Below are 26,214 nucleotides of genomic sequence, written 5' to 3' on the forward strand. Positions count from 1 at the left end.
CTGTCAGACCTCATAGTATAGATGTCTTTTTTGTAATATATAATGTTAAATCCAGCAAAATTTTCATTTGAGTTTGGTTGAATGTTAGTTATCTGATCTGTTGTATCACTTGGGAAACCTGCCTGTGATTTCTGTACATTTGAGTTCCCAGCTCTGCAATCTGCTGTGGTCATTTAAATTAGATCTTCCTCCTTAAAAAAAAAAACAGATGCTGAATTTAAAATGCATTGCAGTTATTATTATTATTATACATGATTTATATAGCGCCAACGGTTTGCTCAGCGCTTTACATTATAGTGGGAGACAATACAGTAACAATACAGTTCAATACAAGAGGTATTTAAGGGCTTTGCTCCTTGGAGCTTACAATCTAGGAGGGAGGGGTGAATGGTACAATAGGTAATAGCTGTGGGGGATGGAGTGGTTGGAAGAGTAGAGGATTCCAGTATTAGCAGAGGGCGGGATAGGCTTCCCTGAAGAGATAGGTTTTCAGTGATCGCCTAAAAGTAAGTAGAGTAGGCGATAGTCTGATAGATTGGGGTAGGGAGTTCCAGAGGATGGGTGACGCCCTGGAAAAGTCTTGGAGACGAAAATGGGAGGAGGAGATAAGGGAGCTAGAGAGTAGGAGTTCTTGCGAGGAGCGGAGAGTACGGTTTGGGTGATACTTAGAGATAAGATCGGTTATGTAAATTGGGGCAGTGTTGTGGATGGCTTTATATGTCATTGTTAGTGTTTTGAATTTTGTCCGTTGGGCAACTGGGAGCCAGTGGAGGGATTGGCAGAGAGGGGTGGCAGATACAGAACAGTTAGTAAGGTGGATGAGTCTGGCGGCAGCATTCATGATCGATTGAAGAGGGGATAGCCTGTGATGAGGTAGGCCAATGAGGAGGGAGTTACAATAGTCAAGGCGAGATATAACAAGGGAGTGAATAAGTTGCTTGGTGGTTTCTGAGGTTAGGAACGGGCGTATCTTGGAGAAGTTGCGGAGGTGAAGTCCACATGATTTTGTCAGCGATTGGATCTGGGGCTGGAAGGACAGATGGGAGTCTAGGATTACACCTAGTACCCTGGCGTGAGGGGATGGACTGAGGATGGTGTTAGCAATATTTATGGTGAAGTCAGTGGAGGTGGCACAGGCAGGGGGGAATACTAAGAGCTCAGTTTTGGAAAGGTTGAGTTTGAGGATGTAGTTATTTGATTGATTTTATGGTTAAAATGAAATATGTCTTTATCTCACGTCCTGGTTCCTTTTGCATGCGCAGAGCCAGAAGCCAATGCTTGTCAATGCTCTCTGTGCTTACACGTGCGTAGAGCCGGGAGCTGCTGCTTTTCAATATGGTCTGTGCCAGATCTCATGCATGCTCAGAGCTGGCAGCCGCTGCTTTCCAATGCTCTTTGTGCCAGATCTTGCACATGCCCTAGAGCCAGCAGCCACTGCTTACCAGTGATCTCTGTGCCAGATCTCATGCATGCACAGAGCCAGCAGCAGCTGATTGCCAATTATCTCTGTGCCGCATCTCGTGCATGTGCAGAGCCAGCAACCACTACTTGCCAATGATCTTTGTGCAGCATCTCGTGCATGCCCAGAGCCAGCAGCCACTGCTTGCCAATGTTGTCTGTGCCAGATCTTGTACATGCACAGCACCAGGCTCCACTGCTGGCCAATGCTGTCTATGCCAGATCTTGTACATGCGCAGTACCAGGCTCCACTGCTGGCCAATGCTGTCTGTGCCAGATCTCGTACATGCACAGAACCAGGCTCCACTGCTGGCCAATGCTGTCTGTGCCAGATCTCGTACATGCACAGAACCAGGCTCCACTGCTGGCCAATGCTGTCTGTGCCAGATCTGGTACATGCACAGAACCAGGGTCCAATGTTGGCCAATGCTGTCTATGCCAGATCTTGTACATGCACAGAACCAGGGTCCACTGCTGGCCAATGCTGTCTGTGCCAGATCTGGTACATGCACAGAACCAGGGTCCAATGTTGGCCAATGCTGTCTATGCCAGATCTTGTACATGCACAGAACCAGGGTCCACTGCTGGCCAATACTGTCTGTGCCAGATCTTGTACATGCACAGAACCAGGCTCCACTGCTGGCCAATGCTGTCTGTGCCAGATCTGGTACATGCACAGAACCAGGGTCCAATGTTGGCCAATGCTGTCTATGCCAGATCTTGTACATGCACAGAACCAGGGTCCACTGCTGGCCACTGCTGTCTGTGCCAGATCTTGTACATGCACAGAACCAGAGTCCACTGCTGGCCAATGCTGTCTGTGCCAGATCTTGTACATGCACAGAACCAGGGTCCAGTGCTGGCCAATACTGTCTGAGCCAGATCTTGTACATGCACAGAACCAGGGTCCAGTGCTGGCCAATGCTGTCTGTGCCAGATCTTGTACATGCACAGAACCAGGGTCCAGTGCTGGCCAATGCTGTCTGTGCCAGATCTTGTACATGCACAGAACCAGGGTCCACTGCTGGCCAATGCTGTCTGTGCCAGATCTTGTAAATGCACAGAACCAGGGTCCAGTGCTGGCCAATGCTGTCTGTGCCAGATCTCGTACATGCACAGAACCAGGGTCCACTGCTGGCCAATGCTGTCTGTGCCAGATCTCGTACATGCGCAGTACCAGGCTCCACTGCTGGCCAATGCTATCTGTGCCAGATCTCGTACATGCGCAGAACCAGGGTCCACTGCTGGCCAATGCTATCTGTGCCAGATCTTGTGCATGCGCAGAACCAGGGTCCTCTGCTTGCCAATGCTGTTGCTGCCGGATCTTGTACATGTGCAGTACCAGGGTCCACAGCTTGCAAATACCGTCTGTGCCGGATGTTGCGCATACCCAGAGCCATGATCCTCAGCATGCCAACACTATCTGTGCCAGATCTTGCACATGCCCGGAGCTGCTTTCTATTAAAAAAAAAGCTTTTCACCAAAGAGAGGGGAGAGATAAATGCACTAGCAGATTTAGATGAACGTAACTAAAGAATTAAAACTGCAACTAACATTTATTAAGCAGTTACAGAAACATTTTTTCCTTTTTGGGATAAAGATTTTACATAAATAAATAAAAAGCTAATCATTACCAGCACCCCTGTAAGCGGTAAATGGTATATCTCAACGAACTAACTGCCACTTTTGCTGGCCAGCTTGGTCTGTTAAAGAAAGTTTAAAAATAAACGACTTACTGTATGGTCCACCCAATGAAAACAAAGGAAAAAAGCATAAAAATAAAAAACTAATGCAGCCACCACATCAAAGCATTAGTAAGCTGAAATATATTACTATAGCCCCTAAAGGGCCCACTATTTAGGTCCCAAGGTTCTTTCCCAGTAGATGAACTAGCAGCCAGGCACACAGTCACATTCACTCTTTTGGCTTAGTAATTGGTCTAGGGGTATTTTATTTTTTTGCTTTATTGCAAACTTGAAGTTGGATGGGTGTATGGTAACTGTGGGATTCTCCAGCAATGTTGAGATGTACCATGAAGACACTTATCTTCCTCCTAAAGATTCTGAGCTCAGTCCTTGTGACAGCAAATAATGGGCTGAGCTACACTGGGATACAATTAACCATGTCATTTAAGTAATGCTGAATCTAATGCAAGAGACCAGATCCCCAAAAAGAAGTCCCTCAGTCAGCTCCAGCAGAGTTCAGCAGAATAGGCCATCAGCTAGCAGAGTTGAGACCTTGATGAGTAGTGGAAAGCACAGTTGGACTGCCCAGAAGGGCAGTAGCCCTTCTGGCTGCGATCAGGGGCGGACTGACAACTCATGGGGTCCCCGGGCAATAGGGGATCATGGGGCCCCCGTGTCTTCACCCACACTCAAACCACACCCAAAAAAGCCTATGAAAGGTACCAGGGGCATCTCATGGGGCCCCCTACTGACCCTGGGCCCTCGGGCAGTGCCCGAGTTCCCAAATGGTCAGTCCGCCCGGCTGGGATCTGCTCCAGCCCCAAGACTATTTATGCTCCTTCCCAGCCACTATCCTGGCAATCTCCCCCAGGGAATGGCCGTGGGCTGCATAAATATTCAGCGATTGATTTGACTCTTCCAGACCTCTATCTTCCAGAACTCTCCAGAAAACAGAAGGAAATAGTCAACTAATTACAGTGGCTCTAAGAGCTAAATTTACTTACCCTAGCACCTATCTAGAAGGGTGCTACTTTACATTTTTGCGTTTGGGTTTAACTGCAGCAGGGAAACAACAGGCCTCCTTCCTTATCATACAGGGCTATGTTGTGAAGCAAGGCTGTGTATATCTCAGAACTGGATGGACAAAAACACAAAAGATAAAAACAACCCCCCATATATGCATTTGATCTGTGTTTGGCTGTTTCCTGGAGTTTTTCTTTAATATTTTAGGTTAACGCTGATTTCCTGCAAAGTTTGGTTTCTAGATCCACTTTGAACTCCTTTCTGTTCAGACTTCTCCAACATCTTGCCCAGAAATAAGTTGATAATTATAGATTTGGATAGGCTGGAAAAAAAAAGAAAAAAAAAAGTGAAAACAAGCACCAATTTTAATTAACATGATAATGAAGGTTTACTAAAGCTTTGCATTGTTTAATAGGCATTTCCACAAAGATACAGTGAGTGGTGCCAAGTCAGGGGTCCACAGAAAATAGTCAATAATGAAACGCACGCAGTCGTTAATGCACAATCCTACGCTTGACTCCCATAGTTCAGCTCCTGGAGCAAATATTCCACGGTTCCGTTTCTGGAGTTTTTGAAAGTTCTCAGTGTGAGAGAAGAACAATTAAACAGTTGAAGTAATCGGGGAGGGAAATTGCTCCACATCATTCCACGAAAAAGTTTTTTTTTTTTAAAAGCGGCGCCTCCATAGCGAGAGCCGGAATGTGATTCAGTATGCACGTATATTTTATTAATTGCACGGAACCCCATCACGCAGGGGTGCGATTGTTTCATAGCACACTGGCTTTGAACTGCTTGAATTTTGAACTTAGCGATTGGAGCTGGAGAAACTAAGGAAAAGAACACAAAAAAGAGCGGAGAAAACTTTCGGAATAGTTATAATGAGTTTGTGTTTAGCATGTAAAAGCAGAATTTACCCTCATTATTAAAAAGTGGTTTCCCAAAAGTCAGCCTAGCGCCAAAGCCTTCTTCACGGCATTATGTAGATGGGGCATTAAGGAATTTATCTGAAATCCGCTTCAAAGAATTGTGTTGTCAATCAGAGGACGCAGAAATTCCCTCAACTCGTTTTGCGGTGTGGTAAATATCAATGCGTTGTTCCCATAAATAGTGAATTGTTGTGAGTTATGTCCTGCCAGACAACATGTCAACCCTACTCAAGATGAGCCCTCTCCAGAGGTGGATACGATGTTATGTGAAAATAAATGAAGACCTTCTGCCCAATCTTGTCTTTCTCACACAATCTGAATGTAAAAGAATCACGTCGGCTGCCGCATCCGTCGACTCTTTATTGTTTGATGAAAGTGAATGCGCTTTATAGTTCGGATTGTTCAACAATCACATTTGCAGGCAAAATAGACATCTCTTAAAGGGAAACTGCATTAAATAAAGTCCTCCTTGTAATATTTAATGGAAATTTATGGCCATAGCAAACACTTTAATTTTATAACATTAGTATTGTGGTAACAATACAAACAATAATTACATTTGATAATCCAATATAAACTTACTGGAAAATTTTCCTTTCAGGTTGTGAGTTCTGTCTGTCTGCTGGCCGTCTCTTTCCACGGCTTCCTAGATACCCTGCATGCTTTGCAGCTTTTCTTCAATTTCTAAGGACTAATATCTCATGGTACCTCGCTGCCTGCAAACAGTGAATCCTGCACTGACTCGGCCTCCTAAAACTCCTCCTCTCAGCTCCTTTGTAGTTCAGAAGGCAGGCTCTGTGAAATGTGTGACACAGCAGTGCCCACCCGTTGAGTATTGTGAATACGTGTCACGGAATTCTAGGAAGTAAATGTGTGGGGATCTTCACAAAGTAAGTTTACAAACTTCAGGTGGAGGCACTGGATCTCACAGTTTAGGTTGTGCTTTCTCCAGTTATTTATCTGAAGATTTTTGTTGTACCTGAGCACTGTGTTGCTACCTGTACCCAGGGATGCAGTTAGAAACCACTGGGCCCGTACAGCCAATCTGACAGGGCCCCCCCCCCAAACAAAAAAAGCACAGGTCACTGTTCTTCAGTTATGAATGAAGACAGTGAGTGATCGATACAGATCACTCATTGTGTTCATTCAGGAAAGGAAGGGGCTGGTAAATGCAACATACAGTATTTACTAGACCCTTCCCCCCCACTCTCCATCCTGAAAGATCATATTGTGTGCTTGCAGCTGCTGATGGGAAGGAGTGGAGGGAATCCATCAGCACTGCGGGGTGGAGGCACACGGGGAAGGGGGGGGGGGGGGCTGGACAGCAAGGGAAAATATATGGTGCACAGGGAGGGTTATGAGTGTAACAGGGAGGAAATTACTGGAACTGATCCCCTGTATGGTTCCCTCTGAAGCAGCTGAAAGCCAACAGGAGGGAGAGGAGAAGAAGCCAGCTTTCAGTTGCTGCAGAGAGAGAGCCATACAAGGAATCGGTTCCAGTAATTGCCCCCCCTGATGTGCTGATCGCCCTCCCTACCTACGTCGAATTCACCCAACTGCCTAGACCCCCCTGCTGGCTTGGGCCCCATACAGGAGAACTGGTGGTACATGGCCCTAGCTGTACTGCCTAACCTCCTCTCGTGCCCTCTTCTTTCCTCCTTCCTCCCCTTTTTTTGTCTCTCCCATCTACCATTTATATGGATTATTCCCCTTACCCTCTTCGTCTCCTCACTCCCCTTCACTGGGCACCGACCTTTGGGTCACAATGAGTTCCTGTTTAACCTCCCTGGTGGTATTCCCAAGTGTAGCTCAGTACCACAACGAGTAACCCCGAGCTACACTCGGGAATACCTTGCAGCACTGCTCCGGGATCTTTTCTGCACTTACCTTGTCCTGCAATCCCGCGATGTCCCTCCTGCAGTGTCCCTGGCAATGTCCTCCAGCCAATGCTGGCATCTGTCTTCTGGATTCCGTTCCCTGCGACGTCAGGACGTACGGAGACAGAAACGGTGGAAAATTTGAAAGTTGTAAAAGTGACATTCACTAAATTCACTAAAATCAGATAGTAAAACATTACTGTATTAAACCATTTCACATACATTTTGTCCTGAGTGCTTTGTCCTGCGCCCTGGCTGCATTTTACTGATCTTTCTGCCTGGAAACTGAGAAACGTCCATGGTGTCCAAAAAGTGTCCCTTTAGGTCAAAAGCGGTTTTAGACCGGCTAGAGAACAGCGATAGTAAATCAGAACCACTTGCAGAATTCAGTGATAATGATTCATGGGGAAATTCGTCATCAGACACTGAAAACGATTTTGCGACTTTGCTCAGTGATGTGCGAACGTGGCGCTATATTTCAAATTTCAGTGTTTCTGGTTTGATTATATTTTTTAATTAAATGTATTATTATTATATTATTATTTTTTATGATTATTTATTAAATTATAATTTATGATTTCGTGTTTCAAATTTTAACATACCCGGAATGTTTACTAGACTCTTGTGCGGACAGATTTCAGTGAGTTATTCCTAAAAATGACAGGCCTACAATAAAAAAATACATATTTCCATGCAAAAAAATGTACTGCTTTGAGCACAGAAATACTGACATAATCAGACCACTAGGGAGGCTACCATGCTTGCTCAGGCTATATCTTGGGTAAAACCCAGAATTTCATAGGGATACTAACTGTAGGACTTTCCTGTTTTAGGTAATTTATGTATGCTGTATACCTCGTCATGTACTGACCGCTTGACCAGGTTTTATGTACCTCTGTTTGTCTGCACCACTGTACATCTTCAAGAAAAGCAGCTGTTAAAAATACAGTGTATAATAAATAAAGTGTACAAACTTCAAGATTATTTATTTATTATAGGTACTTATATAGCACCATCACTTTACATATATATATATATTGCATATCCACATTAGTACCTAACCCTCAAGGGGTGTACAATCTGAGGTCCCTAACGCACATTCATACAAACTAACTCATACTAGGGTCAATTTAGACAGGATCCAATTAACCTACCAGCCAGTCTTTGGAGTGTGGGAGGAAACCAGAGTACCCGGAAGAAACCCATGCAGGCACATGGAGAACATGCAAACTCCAGGCAGGTGGTGGGGTGGTTGGGATTTAAACCAACAACCCTAGTACTGCCAGACAGAAGTGCTAGCCATTTAGCCAAAAGATTTTCCACATTAATAGGAGTCAGATTTAACTGAAATACAATATGAATGTTTTATTTTACATTTTGACCATACATATGCTTGAAAGTGCAGGTAAACCCTAACCCTATTTCTCTATTTGCTCTCCTTTTGTCTGATAAATATATAGTTGCAAGTGTTTTTTTTTTATATCTGTTTAATAAAAAAAAAATCTTGTTGATCCTGCCAGAAATCTTGTCAGCTGATAGCTTCGTGTGCTTTCTGTCTGTGTGTGTGCTCTTATCAGTTATATTGTTCCCAGTTATCTCCACTCTTTTACTGGATGCGAATAAAAGAAAAAGGCTTAAATAAAAGAAAGCTAATGCAGCCACCACATCTAAAGATTGGTAAGTGTCAATATATTGCATTTGTTTTTTGTTTTTTTTTTGTTTTATTTTTTTGTGTGTGTGTTTTATTTTGTTTTTTGTTTTTATTTTTGTTTCGTGTGGATGCTTTTTGGAGTTTTAGAAGTGCAACTAGTATAGAGATAACGAATTTCAACACTTTTCTGGCATTTAAAGAATGCATATTAGATGCTCAGGGTATGACTAGCATTATCTGTAGTTTGGCTACAAGTCCACGTTATGACTGCTTGCACCATCATGCACCTTCTTTCAAAATCACTCTAGAAATCAGATAAAGAATATTACCTATTCGAAGGTAACCTTCACTTCATCCTACTTCTGATCAATTCCTATAGAGTAATCAATATACTAAATATAGTAATTTAAAGCTCTCTCTCTCTCTCTCTATATATATATATATATATATATATACACAGTATATATATATATATATATATATATATGGCATCCCTCTAGAACATGGGTCTCCAAACTTTCTAAACAAAGGGTCTGGTTACTGTTCTGCAAACTTTGGGGGGTGATTGTGGCCAGTGGGAGTAACAATGCCCCATCAGTGGTATCAGTGGGAAGAGTAGTGCCTGATCGTTGTGTCAGTGGGAGAAATAGTTCCCCCTCGTTGCTGTCAGTGGGGGAATAGTATTCCATTGTTGGTGTCAGTGAGAGAAATAGTACCCCATTGTTGGCGTCAATGAGAGGAATAGTTCCCCATGTTCGGTTTTAGTGGGAGAAATAGGGCCCTATCGTCTGTATCAGTGAGAGGAATAGTGCCTCAAGGGCTAGATAAAGTCAAACAAAGGGCTACACGGCCCACAGTTTACAGACCCCTGCTCTAGAAGCTGGAAATCACTGTATTGGGCATTGCTACTACAATGATCTCCACTAGCTTCCGGGTCCCGTGTCGAGATACTGCCCTACTGCTTACTAAACAAAAAAGGTCACCCACTTGGCTCGGGTACCATCCAAAGAACACTTTGCATTTTCTCATTGAATGCAAAGTGTTCCCTTATCTCCACAGTGGAGATCAGGCTGTCATTGCCCCCTCTCTACCTCATCCAGTCATAAAAGGCTTTGCATTCATTGAGAAAATGCACAGTATCCCATGAATGGTGCCTGTTCCAGGACCTGGAAGCTAGTGGTAGTGTAGTAGTGGTGTCCGTTACAGTTATTTTCAGCTTCCACAGGGATCCCATAGGTATGATATACAGTATGCATACTTACATTGGTCCAAGTTGGACCAATCTAACTATGTAAAAATTTCCATACCTAAACTTTAACCTTAATCTCATTGTCTGCCTGAAATTAAATTTGAGGTGGGTGCAAGGAGAATGTGCACTGAATAAGCAGAGCACTGTAGGAAGGCGTGCAGTTTCAGAATAACATTCTAATGTACAGTATATCTAAAGCTAAACATGTGTTCTCCTTTTTGGATAGCTTAGGGAAGAGTTAAAACCATCTGTTTTATTTTTCCATTGCAATCCCATTGTGGAGATTTTCCTTTTACTTCCCATTTTGTGGACACTTTCTCCAATCTGGTGAAGTCCCCTCTTAGATAGCTATCAGAGGAACAAGTGTCCCCATAGAAGGATTTATCTTCTAATTCCTGTTTTATAGACAGCTCAAAATTTTGTATGATGATGGTTATTATTACAAATAAAAAGAGGGAATCTCACTTGAGGGAACACAAACACCAATAAAAACCCAAGAAGGGTTTGTTTTGCTTTGTGTGTTGGAGCAAAGAAGCATAAAAACTTCTGTAGTGCATTAATGCTTTCGCTAAACATAAAAGCTGCACATACAGCAGGGGAAAAAACAATTCATGGCATTCTAAGTGTAAAAAAATATGCATTGAATTTACACATGCCCAAACTATCTATCCTTCCTGGCAAATTAGCATGGACAATATACACAGTAAGTATACTAAACAGCTACTTAAAGTGGTTCTAAAGGCTCAAAGTTTTTTTTACCATAAAGCATTCTATGCAATAAGGTAAAAAAAAACTTCTGGGTGTCTGAGTGCTGCACCTCCCCCCATACTTACCTGAACCCTATCTTGATCCAGAAATGGACCTCTCTCCCCTCATTGGACTACACAGCAATGGGAGCCATTGACTCCTGCTGCTGTCAATCAGAGCCAGTGAGCCAATGAGTAGAGAGTGGGGTCAAGGCAAAGCCTCACTTTATTTATTTATTTATTTCAGGTACTTATATAGCGCTGTCAATTTTACGCAGCGCTTTACATATATTTAAATATATATATTGTACATTCACATCAGTCCTAACCCTCAAGGAGTGTACAATCTAAGGCACTTCATATGTGAATGGACACACAGAGTGCAGCTCTGTAGCGAGCCTGCTTGAGTGCCCCATAGCAAGTGGCTTGCAACGGGAAGCACTAGGTGGGGGGAGGAGCCAGGACCTTTGGGGGGGGGACCTAAAAAGAAGAGGATCAAGGCTGTTCTGCGTAAAAGTATTGTACAGAGCAGGTAAGTATAACATGTTTGTTATTTTTTTGTAGTCTTTTCTTTAGAATCATTTTAACTTGTTTTTTCCTGGTGATTGAGTCTTCTTCAAGGTTGCTCCTGTATTCTCAGAGACCTACAAAAACAGCCAGTGCTTCTCCATTGTCCCTCAGCACATGGTTATCCCCCCACATACACTTCCTGTAGCATAATTTTCTGTCCTGAGCTCATGAACCAGTCCAACAGGTTTATTAGCCATGAGTAGGGGAATTAGCTTCTAAACAATACATATTCTTAAAATGTTTTTCCATATTTATGCTACAAAACTCACTAAAATAGCCATAGCAACACTTCCCCAACTCTCCTCCAACTTTATAGTTCTAACTATTTTATATATATACTGTATGTATCTGTATATATTGCTGTCATTAATTTCACTGGCTGCTGCAGACACCCCTTTGCAGCTGATGACATATGTTTTGCGCAGTTGTTCAATATATATGAGGTTATTTACTACACACAGAATCTACTGCTCTTAAAATCTCTAGAAAGCCTTAGTATTTCACAATTCCAGTTTTGGCCCTTTTTGCCTCAGCTGTTTGTCACAGACCCAAGTTTTCACTAAAAAGCTTTTTGCAAGAGACATTACTGCTTTTCTTTCTAGGATTTTTAATGGCGTCTGTCAATGAAGTCATTCAAGAATCATTAACTAAGTGGACTTGTCAGCATGGATTAAATGTGGTATTGTGACTATGTGAAGAAAACAACTGATATACAGTACAGTAGCCATTTCAGGAAGAAACTGGTTTTCTTTTAAAAAAAAGCATTTTCACTAGTCCATTTTATATAATGTCAGTGCAGTAAATATAAATAAATACTGCAACGAGCAGCGGTTGCCTAACTGCATTACAGAATAGAGTTGGCAGCAACAAATACAAGCACGAGTCCAATAGAGACGTGGAATAACAAATGTAATTATATAAATGCAATCGATGGAACAAAAGCTTGGAATCAAAATGGTTAAAATTTACTAGTTAACATTTACTGAATTAACTTGTGTAATACAGCAGAATGAAGTAAACCTTTTTTAACAGTTATAAAGTAGATTAGAAAGAAACAATAAGTTCAGCTTAACATCTACAAATGTCATTGTGCAGGCAATGATTCCACAAAAATGTGTGATGTGGTGCATTTAAAGTCCAACTCTAGGATAAATCATTGTTTTAAAAAAAAATCTAAATTTCCATTTTCATTTACCTATACTCACCTCCAATTCAGCGATGCAGTGTCAAGGAACTCCCTCGATAGCCAATGACAAGACCATTCTTGATGCTGACTAGTGGGTCGTCGCTTCTGTCATTCCTTATCTTCAACGTCTAAATTGATCACCCATGTATGCATGGGGAGCTGCTAACTTAACCCACTAATAAATACTAGGACTTACTGTCAGGAGCGTGTAACACTCCTGTTCCATGGCAGCTGCTGGTCTAATTCCAGCATCCTGGTTTGGGCTGAGCTGCACTTTCCCTGTCTGACTGTTCACCTGCAGGGTGATTGGTGTAGACACAGCCTCCGGGTGGAGTACAAACCTTTTTTAAGCCTGCCCTTAGTATCATGCTTGTGATAGTGTTTGATAGTGCTTCAAGCTCCCTGTTTACCTGCCTTGCTCCTGTGCCTTGACCTTTAGCTGCACCCGATCCCTGTTCTGCCAGCTAGTTTGGATTCTTTTATTATCGACCTTGAATTCGGACTTTGGACTACTCTCTGAACTCTGCCTACCTTTTGACTACTGATTTGACCCTGACTGCTCTCTGAACATTGCCTTGCCTGCTCTGAACCCAGACTGCCTTTAGACCACTCTGCCTGTCTGTAAGCCACAAGTACCTGTTTGCTGTGCATAGCTCACACCTGCCCTAGAATAGTGGCCAGGCACTATAGCATTGTGTATAAGACTTGGGGTCAACCAAGTCCTTTTGGCCTGCTGCCTTATGGGAAAGGGCTGCTGTGAGATATAAGGGAATTCCAGTATGGTGACTGCCACATAGATATGCGAATGCTCACATCATCACTCATAGAAATGTGCACAGGCGCATTCCTAAAAAGAATGAGCATAGGCTCGAGCTTGTGCACAAGAATGCATGCACACGTGCGCCAGCACCTGGGAGTGTGCCCACAGTTTCTAGCTCAGACGGGCTATTTAAAGGATGCTCTTGCTCACTGTCAGTGCAGACTGGTCTTCAGCTGTTCCCTGTGTCCTGCGTTCTTCCAGTGTGTTCCCTTCTTACTGACCCAGCTAGATCCTGACCTGATTTTGGATTCTGCTCTTGACTTGTCGCTAGTTCCTGACCCGGCTTGTTCCTGACTTCAGCTCTGCTTATGATTTGGTACCTCGCTGCCTACCTTTTGATGATCCTGGCTAATCCTGTGACTTTGCTTCTGTCTCTGAGCTTGGCTTCCTGACCTGTGTGCCTACTCAACTACCTGCTGTTGCAGCTCTGCACCTCACTGAGTGTTCCGGACACTAGTCTGCTAAAAGCTCTGATAAGCCACACATTCTGGGCCTGCAGCGCAAGTGGAGTGCCCCTTTAACTTCAGCTGGACTGCTGAGCACGGCTACTGTTCCTGACTTGATGGTTCACCAGTCTCCTTGGGACCGCATCTACTGCTGCAGGTTCCCCTATCAACATCTGCTGGCACTTGTGTTCCTCCTGTCCTTCAGCACCCTCTGTTCCACTCTCAGTGGGGCCTGGGCTGGAGATACAAGAGAGGTCAACCTCGTTGTTTCAGTCTCCTCTCAGGCACGTGACAGCTGCTATAGGTGAATTACACAGAGCCAGCTATAGTGCCTGACCACCAGAGCTAGGGAATGTGTGACACACATCCCCACCAAATCCGCTAGGCAAGAGCCCAGCACTTCTCCTTTGTACTATCAATTAATAAACACCCAACCAAGGTTCTAACAGAAAATCTTTTGACTTGAGTTACAGTTTAAAATCATTTGATCGGTTAGGTGTTAATGGTTTATTTTCAGGGCTGTGTTTTAGTGCGGTAGTGCAAGGGAAAGTTTTAGGGTTAATAAGTGATAAGTGTTAGGGATAGGTGACACTTGAGGGGTTGATAGTTGATAACAGCTTGTTGTGTTTGCTTTTTTGATGCTAGATCACATAGGGATTGGTGGCAATTATGGCAATGTGATGCATTCAGTCTCTAGAGCAGCCTTTTCCCACACTAAGGAACCCTTGAAATACTTTTTGGCATCAGGGAACTCCTGCAAAAAATTACTAAAACTCATGATGGTCAGTGAGAAGAATGCTCCTTGTGGTCATTGGAAAGATTTGCCCCGTTAAAGATAGCTTATGGTGTTAATGGAAATTTATCTGAGAAGCAGAAATTACTCATTGCCCAAGGAACCCCTAGTAACCTCTGGAGGAACCCTAGGGTTTCATGGAACCCTAGTTGAGAAACCCTACTCTAGAGGTTATAGTTTGACTTCAGATTGCTATTAGAGATGGGCTATATTACTTAACGTTTAGTGTCATGGAAGTGTGTTGGGGTTAAAAGCATGTTTTGATATCCTTTATTTGTTCAAATGTTCATGAAATGTGCCAACACTTTTCAGGGTTCCTAAAATGCTCCCTTCTTCAGGGCTCCAGCACTGCTGGATCAGAAAGGTTTGTGTAATTGTAAAGAGTTGTCAGTGAACCCGTGGAGGCAGATTTGAGGTTGACATCCTGTGACAATTGAACAAATAAAATGAATAAAAGCATGAAGACTTTTTTTTGTTTACTTTAAAACTTCTTTGTACCTGGACAGCAAAGAAAAATATTCAACATATCTACACTCAGGGATAATTTATTAGTGAGTTACTGTAGTAATCTGGACACTGACAGCCTCAGAACATGGGTTACTTTGTTGTGTAGTGAATTGCTGCATGTTCAAATATTCTTTTGTAGATGACAGATCCCTTTAATGCTTAATGTTTCAGTTGCGTGACTACGCCACAATTGGCTGTAAAAATATTTTTCCTTTAATGCTTTTTTTATCACTGATGTGTACCGAATAGCGGTTGATTTGTCACAGTAAATGACACTTTCCATCATAACTCCCTTAGGTAAAATCTTAGGCTACTGTTTAATAGTATTTTATTATTACCCGTTGAGCCATTTTAAACTTGTCAGTGCCCCACCATCCCTTTATTTTCTAAAGAAATATATGAAAGCCAATCTTACCTATCTGGTCTGGGTAAGCGTCATACCTAGCATTCCTCTCTGTCTGCCTTTGTATAGCTCAAAGTTCTTTGCTTATAAGATAAGCTGTAGTCAGAGGACAAAAGGCGTATAGTGAAAATTAGAGCATCAGTGAACCTCAAACGACAGCCAAGGGCAGGACAGTCCGAACACAAAACAACACACAAATCCCATTTCTCAAAAATCTCTTTCATGTCTGTCTGGAATGGCTGAACATCTTGACAAAGTACCATTAAAAATGTCTGTAGACATATCATGATGTCAGCCTGCAATGTACAAATGTAGGCACGGTTGTTTGACTATTGGCGTCATTTTGGATACTGTGAGCAAGAAGATGTTATCACATGGCTAGTAGTAGTTATCACATTCAATCAGACTTGTTTAGTAAAGTTGAAGATCTTTTATTACTGAACTAAGTGATTTCAGTAGAAGTATAATGAAAATGGCAGCTGGACAATATCTGTAGTATAATAGAATTTTTACATTGTCCAGACAGGGATTCATATCCACAGGGATAGGGAAAGTCTAGGAATACAAAGGCATTCATGAGGTTGTGTGGAGATGCAGGAATCACAGAGTTGCACATTGATGTCACAGAGTGTTCTGGGGTCAATGAGTAACACAGAATTCACAGGAGTCACATGGGAGCAGGTGACACAGGAGTCACTGGTAAACAAGAGTGCACAGGGATTATTATTATTATACAGGATTTATATAGCGCCAACAGTTTGCTCAGCGCTTTCCAATATACAGGGAGACAATACAGCAACAATACAGTTTAATACAAGAGGGTTAGGAGGGCCCTGCTCCTTGGAGCTTACAATCTAAGAGGGAGGGGCTGGTGGTACAAAAGGTAATAACTGTGGGGGATGAACTGGTAGGAGAAATAGAAGATTCCATTATTAGCTGAAGGCAGGATAGGCTTCCCTAAAGAGATGGGTTTTCAGAGATCGCCTAAAAGTGGCAGAGTAGGCGATAGTCTGATAGATTGGGGTAGAGAGTTCCAGAGTATAGGGGAGGCTCTGGAGAAGTCCTGGAGATGAGCATGGGAGGAGGAGACAAGAAAGCTAGAGAGCTGGAGGTCATGCGAGGAGCAGAGAGGACTGTTTGGGTAATATTTGGAGACAAGATTGGTGATGTAATTTGGGGCAGAGTTAAATGGTTTTATATGTTCTTGTTAATGTTTTGAATTTTATTCATTGGGCAATGGGAAGCCAGTGGGGGGATTGGCAGATATGGAACGGTCAGTAAGGTGGATGAGTCTAGCAGCAGCATTCATGATAGACTGAAGAGGGGATAGCCTGCAATGAGGTAGGCCAATGAGGAGGGAGTTACAGTAGTCAAGGCAGGGATCACCAGGATCAATGGAGACACAGACGTCACCTGTGACACAGACACAGGGAGTCATTGGCATACAAAAGAGCCCGAGTCAGTAAAGGCACAGAAGCACTGGGGTTACAGGAGCCACAGGATCACAAAGTCACTGAAGCAACATGAGTGCTGGGGTCATTAGAGACGCTGGGGTCACAGAGGTGCACAGGGCTCACAAAGTCACTGAAAGCATAGAGGCACTGAGGTCACTGGAGATATGAGGGGGTCACCAAAGTGCACAGGGGTCACACAGTCTGTGGTGGCACAAGAGTGCATGGGTCACTGGAGGCACAGGAGTGCAGAGGTCACCAAAGGCACAGGAGTGCAGGGGTCACTGGAGCAAAGGAGTGCAATGTTGTTGGATATATGGGGGTCAAAGTCACTGGAAGCAGAAGGAACACAGGAGAAGACACTGGGGGCATAAGGGGCTCAGGTTAAGTATGATAACACATTGCTAAAACCTCAAACAATGTGTTGCTTAGCCCTTTAATGCAGCCAGAGAACGCAGATTGTCAATGGCACCAGAACTCCAGGTGGAACCTAAGAGTGTCAATGGCTGTACATCAGAGAAAAGACCCAGCACTGGATCACGGAAGAGGTGAGTATGACAGATATTTTATCATTTTCACAAACCACACACTTGACCATATGAGCAACTTAGCCAATCATCATGGTGTCATGAGGTGTGTCAAGGCAGATGTTCGTAGGCCAGAGACATGATAGAATAAGTGAACGTTTAGTTTCAATTTACATGCCCATGTGGCTATAAATGCTGGGGTATATTTCTAACAACCATTGTAACTGGGGAAGACATTTGGATGAGAGGTGAAACTTTTGCAACACAACTAAACAAGTCCTGATGGGTTTGACTAATTACTTCTTGCTATACCATGAACAGGACAATTGAAAACTGTTAGAAGTTATTGTCTGTATGAAGGCATTGGTATTGTATGTACAATAATTCTAGTCAGACATTCTAGTGCACTTATTGATTACTATGCCTCATATCTCCCAATAATCTACCATCAAGATGTCCCCATCATCACTCCAGCTATGTTCCAACCTGCTGTGACAAGTTGTTCCTGAAAATGTCTGATCCTTCTCCTTCTTCTTCCATTGTATACATTTAACAGTTTTGACAATAAAAGAAAAAACTGGTATGTGGTAGGTTGTCTTGATCTGTTTGATCATTTTCGTGATCCAAAGGTAATTGAAATTGCTCTGTTTATGGCCAGTAGAGGGGCTTTTAACAGATTGTCCTTACTAAACCTGTCTTGGGTTGGGTTCTGACTGTTTTGCCAAGCCCTGTGTGAACTACCTGGCTGAAACATGTTTCTACGTAGAAGTTTTGTGCACTATTCTGCAAAAGAGCAAGGAGCACAGGGTTCAACTACTATACAAGTGGTGGATAGGGGGAAATGACAACCCTAGATAATACCCCATTAAAACCAAGTCAGAAGTGGCAGCTTTCTTACGTCAATGCCTACATATTCTTTTTAAAGTTGAAAAGTTTAGACATAGCAAACACACTCAACTAAAGTGGTACAACATAATCATTCATATACCTGGCCAACCAAAATATCATTCTCAGATGTCTAATATCTGTGGGTATTAAAATAGTCTTTTATGGGCAAGCAAATAAAACATTGATATAATCCTTTAAAAAGAATCAACAGCTGATGAATTTGAATGAATAAACATTTAAATCATTAGTTCTATATCTAGATCAGTATACTGCAAGAAACTCAAGAAAAATCCTAATTTCTGATTCCAACTGCTGCATGATCATCATGTAACAGAGGGTCATGTGATTGCAGCTAAGCAACCCAACTTGGAAAAGAGAAGGGCTTAATTAATGTGCAACTTCATCTTTTGTCAAAAACCATACTTGGAATCAAAACTGCCACATAAAAAAATCGACAATTTACTTATTTATAACTTTCTGGAATGTTTTTTGCTGTTTTAAGTAAAATGTTCTATTGCCTGAATGCCAGCTTTATTTTTATACTGGAATCTGACTTCTATCAAAACAACATATCAAATTCCATCAGTACTTTTTATGTCTGGGGGCCTTGTACACTATAGCTATGCCTGATTGCTTTGGGTAGGAGAGATTTGTCCCCTGTGCGCATTTTAAGGCTTAAAGTTGTCCTGTGCTACTACTGCCGGTTGAATGACCTACAGCTTAGCCAACAGGTCTTGTAGTCTCTGTTGTAGGAAAGGTCCAAGATTTGAAGGTTCATGATTGGCTAACCCTCCACTTCAGCAGAGACGTTGTGACTTAACATGAGTTGACATGAGTTAAGGTTGCTCAAAAATTACATGGTGTGGCACCATCGAAGGAACTAATATGTTGCATAATCCACTCCAAGTTTACTGTTTCACAGAATTATTGTGAAAGTATCATCTCACAAGATCCATAACATGGTTTATAACACAGTGCATTGATATACTTGGAGTGCTGGTGACTTTCTACACAAAACGCAAGTTTCCTGGTGCACACCTTACAGTAACAATACTTCATATGGAATGGGTGTTGTGGTCTTTGGGTGCTATTGAGAAAAGTCTATAGGTGTTAGAGAAGCCACCTGCATACCAGCAATGCTCCAAAAAAGCATTTAATAGCTATCAAGAGACAGTTGGCAATATGTCAAAGCCTCTAAGAGCCCCTTCATCGAGCCACAGCTACACAAGATTGCAGACTGTATCTTGGTAGCTAATACAAGTTAATTTAGAGCAGGGGTCTCCAAACTTTCTAAACAAAGGGCCAGTTTTTCAGACATTAGGAGGACTGGACTGTGGCCAGTTGGAGTAAAAAAGGTCCCGATGTCAGTGGGAAAAAATAATGCCCTATTGTTTGGTGTCAGTCTGACTAATTGTGCCCCATCATTGGTGCCATTGGACCCCATCACTGATGTCATTGGGAGCAATTGTGCCCCATTGCTGGTGTCATTGGACACCATCATTGGTGTAATTGGGAGGAATTGTGCCCCATTCCTAGTGTCATTGGAAGGCATTGTGACCCTTCATTGGTGTAAATGGCGGGAATTGTGCCCGATTGTTGGTATCTGGCCCCGGGCCGCTGTTTGAAGATCATTGATTTAGAGTTTTCCTCGAGTGAGGATCTAATAAGTATCTCTCAGACCCAAGCCTTTACCAATGTGTGTGCCGAAAATGGAGGGATCCAGGCTCAGCATGTTCCCCAAGATAGGTAATTATTTTGGGCTTCCTAGTACTCTATATTTATCCACTCCAACAAGACTGTGGAGGTTAAGCAAGGCCAAGCTATGGTTGGAGTATAGGCCCTCTTTAATGTACAGTTTTGACTACAGTGTGCCTTTAAAGGGCAGCGATTCTCTAACATTTACGTGGCTAAGGATATACTGTAGATATGGTAGAACATAGTATACAGTTGTCAACTGGCTATTGCCTGTACATTTGAACTTGCATGTCTAAGGCAGGGGTTAAAATTTCGAGTCCAGACCTACTAGCCGGTCACAAAACTTACTCTCCACCAGTTGCACCACCCAACCTTGCCTAGGACCGCCCCCAACCCCACCCCACCCCAAACCATACACCCTGCCAACCCCCAACCCTGCCCCCAACCACGCCCCCTTAAAGCTTATGAAATTACATTTTTCTTTAGAATAAAGAGTCTAAAATATAAAACTGGACACAGTAATGTATATCCCAGCTCCCCTGTACTCCATTATAGTGATATGACATGTATACAGTAATGTATATCCCGGCTCCCCTGTACTCCATTATAGTGATATGACATGTATACAGTAATGTATATCCCCCCTCCCCTGTACTACATTATAGTGATATGACATGTATACAGTAATGTATATCCCCCCTCCCCTGTACTCCATTATAGTGATATGACATGTATACAGTAATGTATATCCCAGCTCCCCTGTACTCCATTATTGTGATATAACGTGTATACAGTAATGTATATCCCCCTCCCCTGTACTACATTATAGTGATATGACATGTATACAGTAATGTATATCCCCCCTCCCCTGTACTCCATTATAGTGATATGACATGTATACAGTATGTATATCCCCCCTCCCCTGTACTCCATTATAGTGATATGACATGTATACAGTAATGTATATCCCCCTCCCCTGTACTCCATTATAGTGATTTGACATGTATACAGTAATGTATATCCCAGCTCCCCTGTACTCCATTATAGTGATATGACGTGTATACAGTAATGTATATCCCCCTCCCCTGTACTCCATTATAGTGATTTGACATGTATACAGTAATGTATATCCCAGCTCCCCTGTACTCCATTATAGTGATTTGACATGTATACAGTAATGTATATCCCAGCTCCCCTGTACTCCATTATAGTGATATGACATGTATACAGTATGTATATCCCAGCTCCCCTGTATTCCATTATAGTGATATGACATGTATACAGTAATGTATATCCCAGCTCCCCTGTACTCCATTATAGTGATATGACATGTATACAGTATGTATATCCCAGCTCCCCTGTATTCCATTATAGTGATATGACATGTATACAGTAATGTATATCCCCCTCCCCTGTACTCCATTATAGTGATATGACATGTATACAGTATGTATATCCCAGCTCCCCTGTATTCCATTATAGTGATATGACATGTATACAGTAATGTATATCCCAGCTCCCCTGTACTCCATTATAGTGATATGACATGTATACAGTAATGTATATCCCCCCTCCCCTGTACTCCATTATAGTGATATGACATGTATACAGTAATGTATATCCCCCTCCCCTGTACTCCATTATAGTGATTTGACATGTATACAGTAATGTATATCCCAGCTCCCCTGTACTCCATTATAGTGATATGACATGTATACAGTAATGTATATCCCAGCTCCCCTGTACTCCATTATAGTGATTTGACATGTATACAGTAATGTATATCCCAGCTCCCCTGTACTCCATTATAGTGATTTGACATGTATACAGTAATGTATATCCCAGCTCCCCTGTACTCCATTATAGTGATATGACATGTATACAGTAATGTATATCCCCCTCCCCTGTACTCCATTATAGTGATATGACATGTATGTTGTTAAAGTCAAATCGTTTTTATTGTTACACAAAATAAAAATGCAAAACACAAAACGCAGCAAAATCGCACTACCATGCATTTCAGCAGCTTCTCTATTGAACTCTATTGTAGCAAAAATGCTGATTTTTGCTTTTAAAAAAGTCTCTGACCCTTTCCAAAAAAAAAACAGCAGCTCAAAAAAGCATAAATGTGAACACGTTCCATATGAAACCATGTTAAATGGACTGTAGTGTGTTTCTGCAAAAAGCACTAAAAAACACATTGGTGCCAACAGAGCCGAACACAAAAAAAAAGAGCTGAACAAAATGCAAAACATGATAAAAACGCATCAAAAATGTGTGTAGAAAAACACAAAGCAAACTGCAAAAAGCACTGGAGAAAGCATCAAACACAAAATGCATATATGTGAGCCAAGCCTAAATCTAGACATGTACTGCATTGTATATGCAGTAGTAGTGTGATGATCCAGAGTGTATTACATGGATTTTAGAAGACTTGAAGCATGTGTGAGGTGCTGTAGGAAACAAGAAGATTTTGAAGGTAATCCTTTTGTTTAAGGTTTTATCATTCTCTCCTTCCTCTCTTTAATGCTGTGCATTTATTACTGAGCCATCACTAAAGCAGAATGACACTGTGTGTTTTAGGAAGACAGAGCACAGAAACACTGATGTTAAAATAATTTACACCCACTACCCAACTATCTGAATTCCTTGGCTCATCGCAGATCCTGGATGTTTTTCCACAATTTTAGCCCTTTAAGGGAAACAGTAATGGCTTTTTGTCACTTTTGTTTTATTTTTTGTCTTATGTTTACACATTTTAAAATTATATTTGATATCCTTTTTTTTACTATTTATTTATTAAGGGTTTTTGTTTGCAAATAAACATGAAATAATCCATGACACTGAGGCCACAAGGCATTAAGGGTATTCTAAAGAAAGAGCAGAGTATAAGCTGTATACTTTCAGGCTGTCTCATTCAAAATCTGTAGGCCCCTTCTGAGTAGAGCAGTGGGGAGAATAGGCGTGGTTGTGGTAGTCACTACTGCGAATCTTAAAGCAGAGCGCCACCCAAAAGGGGAAGTTCTGCTTTAAGGACTGCTCCCCTGCTCCCCATTAAGGATTGGCACCTTTGGAGGCCGTGGGGGGGGGAGGGGGAGCTGGTACCTGAATTTTACAGGTACTCGCTCCCACTTCTGGTCCGATCATCTAGGCGACCGGAAGCAGAAGGCGTCCTTCCTCCCTCCCTCCCTGTAGTCTTTTGGGACATGTGACAGGTCCCAGAAGACTACAGGACCATTCATGAAGGTCAGCGCTACTCGCGCATGCGCAGTGGGCACCCGGCTGGGAAGCTGTCACAGCCAGGTGCCCACACTAAAGATGTCGGCCTCCTGGAATACAGGACGGCCGGTGAAACGGGCTGCGGAGGACCGAGGTAAGTGGCTGTTTTTGTAGCTGCTGACTTATTTTTTGACAGGGTGAGTAGAACTCTGCTTTAAGTTATATGCATTTTGGAGTTTGATCTATTATTCTCCCAAAAAAGGGTTTTCAGCAAAGATGGTAAGGATGCACTGGAAAGCATGTTAAAGGAATGCAAAGCTCTGCTTTACATTACAGGGGAATTGCAGTATATGCCAGGTTTTCAAGCAATACAAAATTACCCGTTTGTAATGTACAGGTTATCAAGCAAACTAAGCAGTAAGAAAACTGTGACTTACAGACCATGGATCTATTTGTCTCTATATCCGGCCCATTGGCCCATACATTTTTTGAAAGCCATACAATTCACTTATAGACCAGCAGCACCAATGTTGTTTAACACACATAAGAAGATAAATGGTTATGGATTTTTGTTAAGCAAACTGCATTTCTCAAGACAAAGAAAGAAGTTTTCTTCAGCTTTTTTCCAGATGTCTTCAGCCAGATCCGATGACGTCATGGGTCCTCTTAGCCGTCTTGTTCCTCCAGTATTGGGCTTTAAAGCCCAACTCCAGCCAACATTTTTAATCTAAAACAATATATAGAATCACCTTTTTTTTTTTTTAATGCTCTCATTCTGTGTCAATATGTTCCTTGTCCAGGTGTCACCCGGATAAAAAGCACATGGGAAATCTCCCAGTGGAGTTACAGATAATAAAAACCAGAGAGATGCTGTAACTCATCCCCACGTCATCCAAAACTAAATGCCCATTCACACCATTGTTGTTGAGGCATGTGTGGAAAAACACATGCACCATAAACATTTAAACTGAAGTACTTAGAAACAGCTATACAGGGAGGAATCACATAATTTTACACCCTGGTTATTGAACTCAAACGAATATACTCAATTATTGAATTGAACAAATATGAACAGTTACAATAAATCATATGGGTACAGATATGTAGTACAAAAAAAAGAACAGAAAAAACACTGACACAATAGGTAGCAAATTGTATGTATTTAGGAGGAAAGTACCTATTGAGCTAAGAAGGGTTCATCCATTTCATTACTTTGGTATTACGGACCATAAACAGAGCTTCTTGCAAAAATATTATAGTGTAATGTGGTCAATATTTTTCATTATTCTTTCACTAATATGCCTAGTAGACAAATGTCAGTTATATAGGGAAGAGGGAGGGAGTTGCAATAAAGTAGAAAGCATGGTGGTTACCAGCTTTCAAAACTCAGTGATCATGGACATTCCAAAATGAGGTGAATAAAATCTGCCTATGGTTGTGTATAGAGATGAGCGAATCGAACTAGGCGAACCGGAATTCGAGTCGAATTTCAGGAAATATTCGATTCGTGTCGAAACCGAAATTTTGCCTACTTCGGGTGCGCGAATCGAACATTTCCCGATCAGCCGGCAAAAGTGTCCCTGCAGTGAGCTCCGCTATTTCTGACAGTTCTCTGACAGAAGGAACACATGTTTAGCGGTTGAAACATTGTATCTATTAGTTTACATTTAGGATACAGATGTTTCAACCACTGTACATGTGAAGAAGTTGTGAGAGAACTGTCAGAAATAGAGGAACTCTGCACATACACTTTTTGCCGGCTTGGAATTATTCTTCTTTTCATCCTACTTCTTCTTCTTCTTCATCCTCAGAAGAAGAGGATGAGGATGAGGATGAAGAAGAAGAAGAAGAAGAAGAAGAAGAAGAAGAAGAAGTAGGATGAAAAGAAGAATAATTCCAAGCCGGCAAAAAGTGTATGTGCAGAGTTCCTCTATTTCTGACAGTTCTCTCACAGCTTCTTCACATGTACAGCGGTTGAAACATCTGTATCCTAAATGGAAACTAATAGATACAATTTGTATCTATTAGTTTCCATTTAGGATACAGATATTTCAACCGCTGTACATGTGAAGAAGCTGTGAGAGAACTGTCAGAAATAGAGGAACTCTGCACATACACTTTTTGCCGGCTTGGAATTATTCTTCTTTTCATTCTTCTTCTTCTTCCTCATCCTCATCCTCATCCTCATCCTCTTCTTCTGAGGATGAGGATGAAGAAGAAGAAGAAGAAGAAGTAGGATGAAAAGAAGAATAATTCCAAGCCGGCAAAAAGTGTATGTGCAGAGTTCCTCTATTCTGCAGATACACTTAGAGGAGCTCTGCAGATACACTTAGAGGAGCTCTGCACATACACTTTTTGCCGGCTTGGAATTAATCTTATTTTCATCCTACTTCTTCTTCTTCTTCTTCTTCATCCTCATCCTCAGAAGAAGAAGAGGATGAGGATGAGGATGAAGAAGAAGAAGAAGAAGTAGGATGAAAATAAGAATAATTCCAAACCGGAAAAAAGTGTATGTGCAGAGCTCCTCTAAGTGTATCTGCAGAGCTCCTCTAAGTGTATCTGCAGAATAGAGGAACTCTGCACATACACTTTTTGCCGGAAACCGCTGTATGGAGTGAATGTCCCAGAACTGTCAGAAATAGACTATTTATGACAGTTCTGGGACATTCACTGCATACAGCTGTTTTAACCGCTGTATGGAGGGAATGTCATGGAACTGTCAGAAATAGACTATTAATGACAGTTCTGGGACTGTCCTTCAATGCAGCGGTTGAAACATTGTATGTATTTGTTTCCATAAATGGATCCATTTATGGAAACAAATACATACAATGTTTCAACCGCTGTATGGAAGGACAGTCCCACAACTGTCATTAATAGTCTATTTCTGACAGTTCCATGACATTCCCTCCATACAGCGGTTAAAACAGCTGTATGGAGTGAATGTCCCAGATCTATCAGAAATAGACTATTTATGACAGTTCTGGGACATTCACTGCATACAGCTGTTTTAACCGCTGTATGGAGGGAATGTCATGGAACTGTCAGAAATAGACTATTAATGACAGTTCTGGGACTGTCCTTCCATGCAGCG

At 42.1% G+C, this 26,214-nt stretch overlaps 1 long non-coding RNA gene across 2 annotated transcripts in view; it reads right to left on the reverse strand.

Annotated features, from left to right (window-relative positions):
* LOC149456789 (uncharacterized) overlaps positions 1 to 26,214 on the reverse strand; it is a 49,899-nt gene continuing 23,685 nt past the window's right edge. For both annotated transcript variants that reach the window (XR_016313796.1, XR_016313795.1), the window contains 2 exons: positions 3,093 to 4,488; positions 1 to 191 (listed from right to left, as the gene is read on the reverse strand). This is a non-coding gene — a long non-coding RNA (uncharacterized LOC149456789). The remainder of the gene's footprint in view (positions 192 to 3,092; positions 4,489 to 26,214) is intronic.

This window comes from Staurois parvus, unplaced genomic scaffold, assembly GCF_062004578.1.
Source record: "Staurois parvus isolate SC_StPar_1 unplaced genomic scaffold, SC_StPar_1.0 ptg000347l, whole genome shotgun sequence".
NCBI classification, from domain to species: Eukaryota; Metazoa; Chordata; class Amphibia; order Anura; family Ranidae; genus Staurois; species Staurois parvus.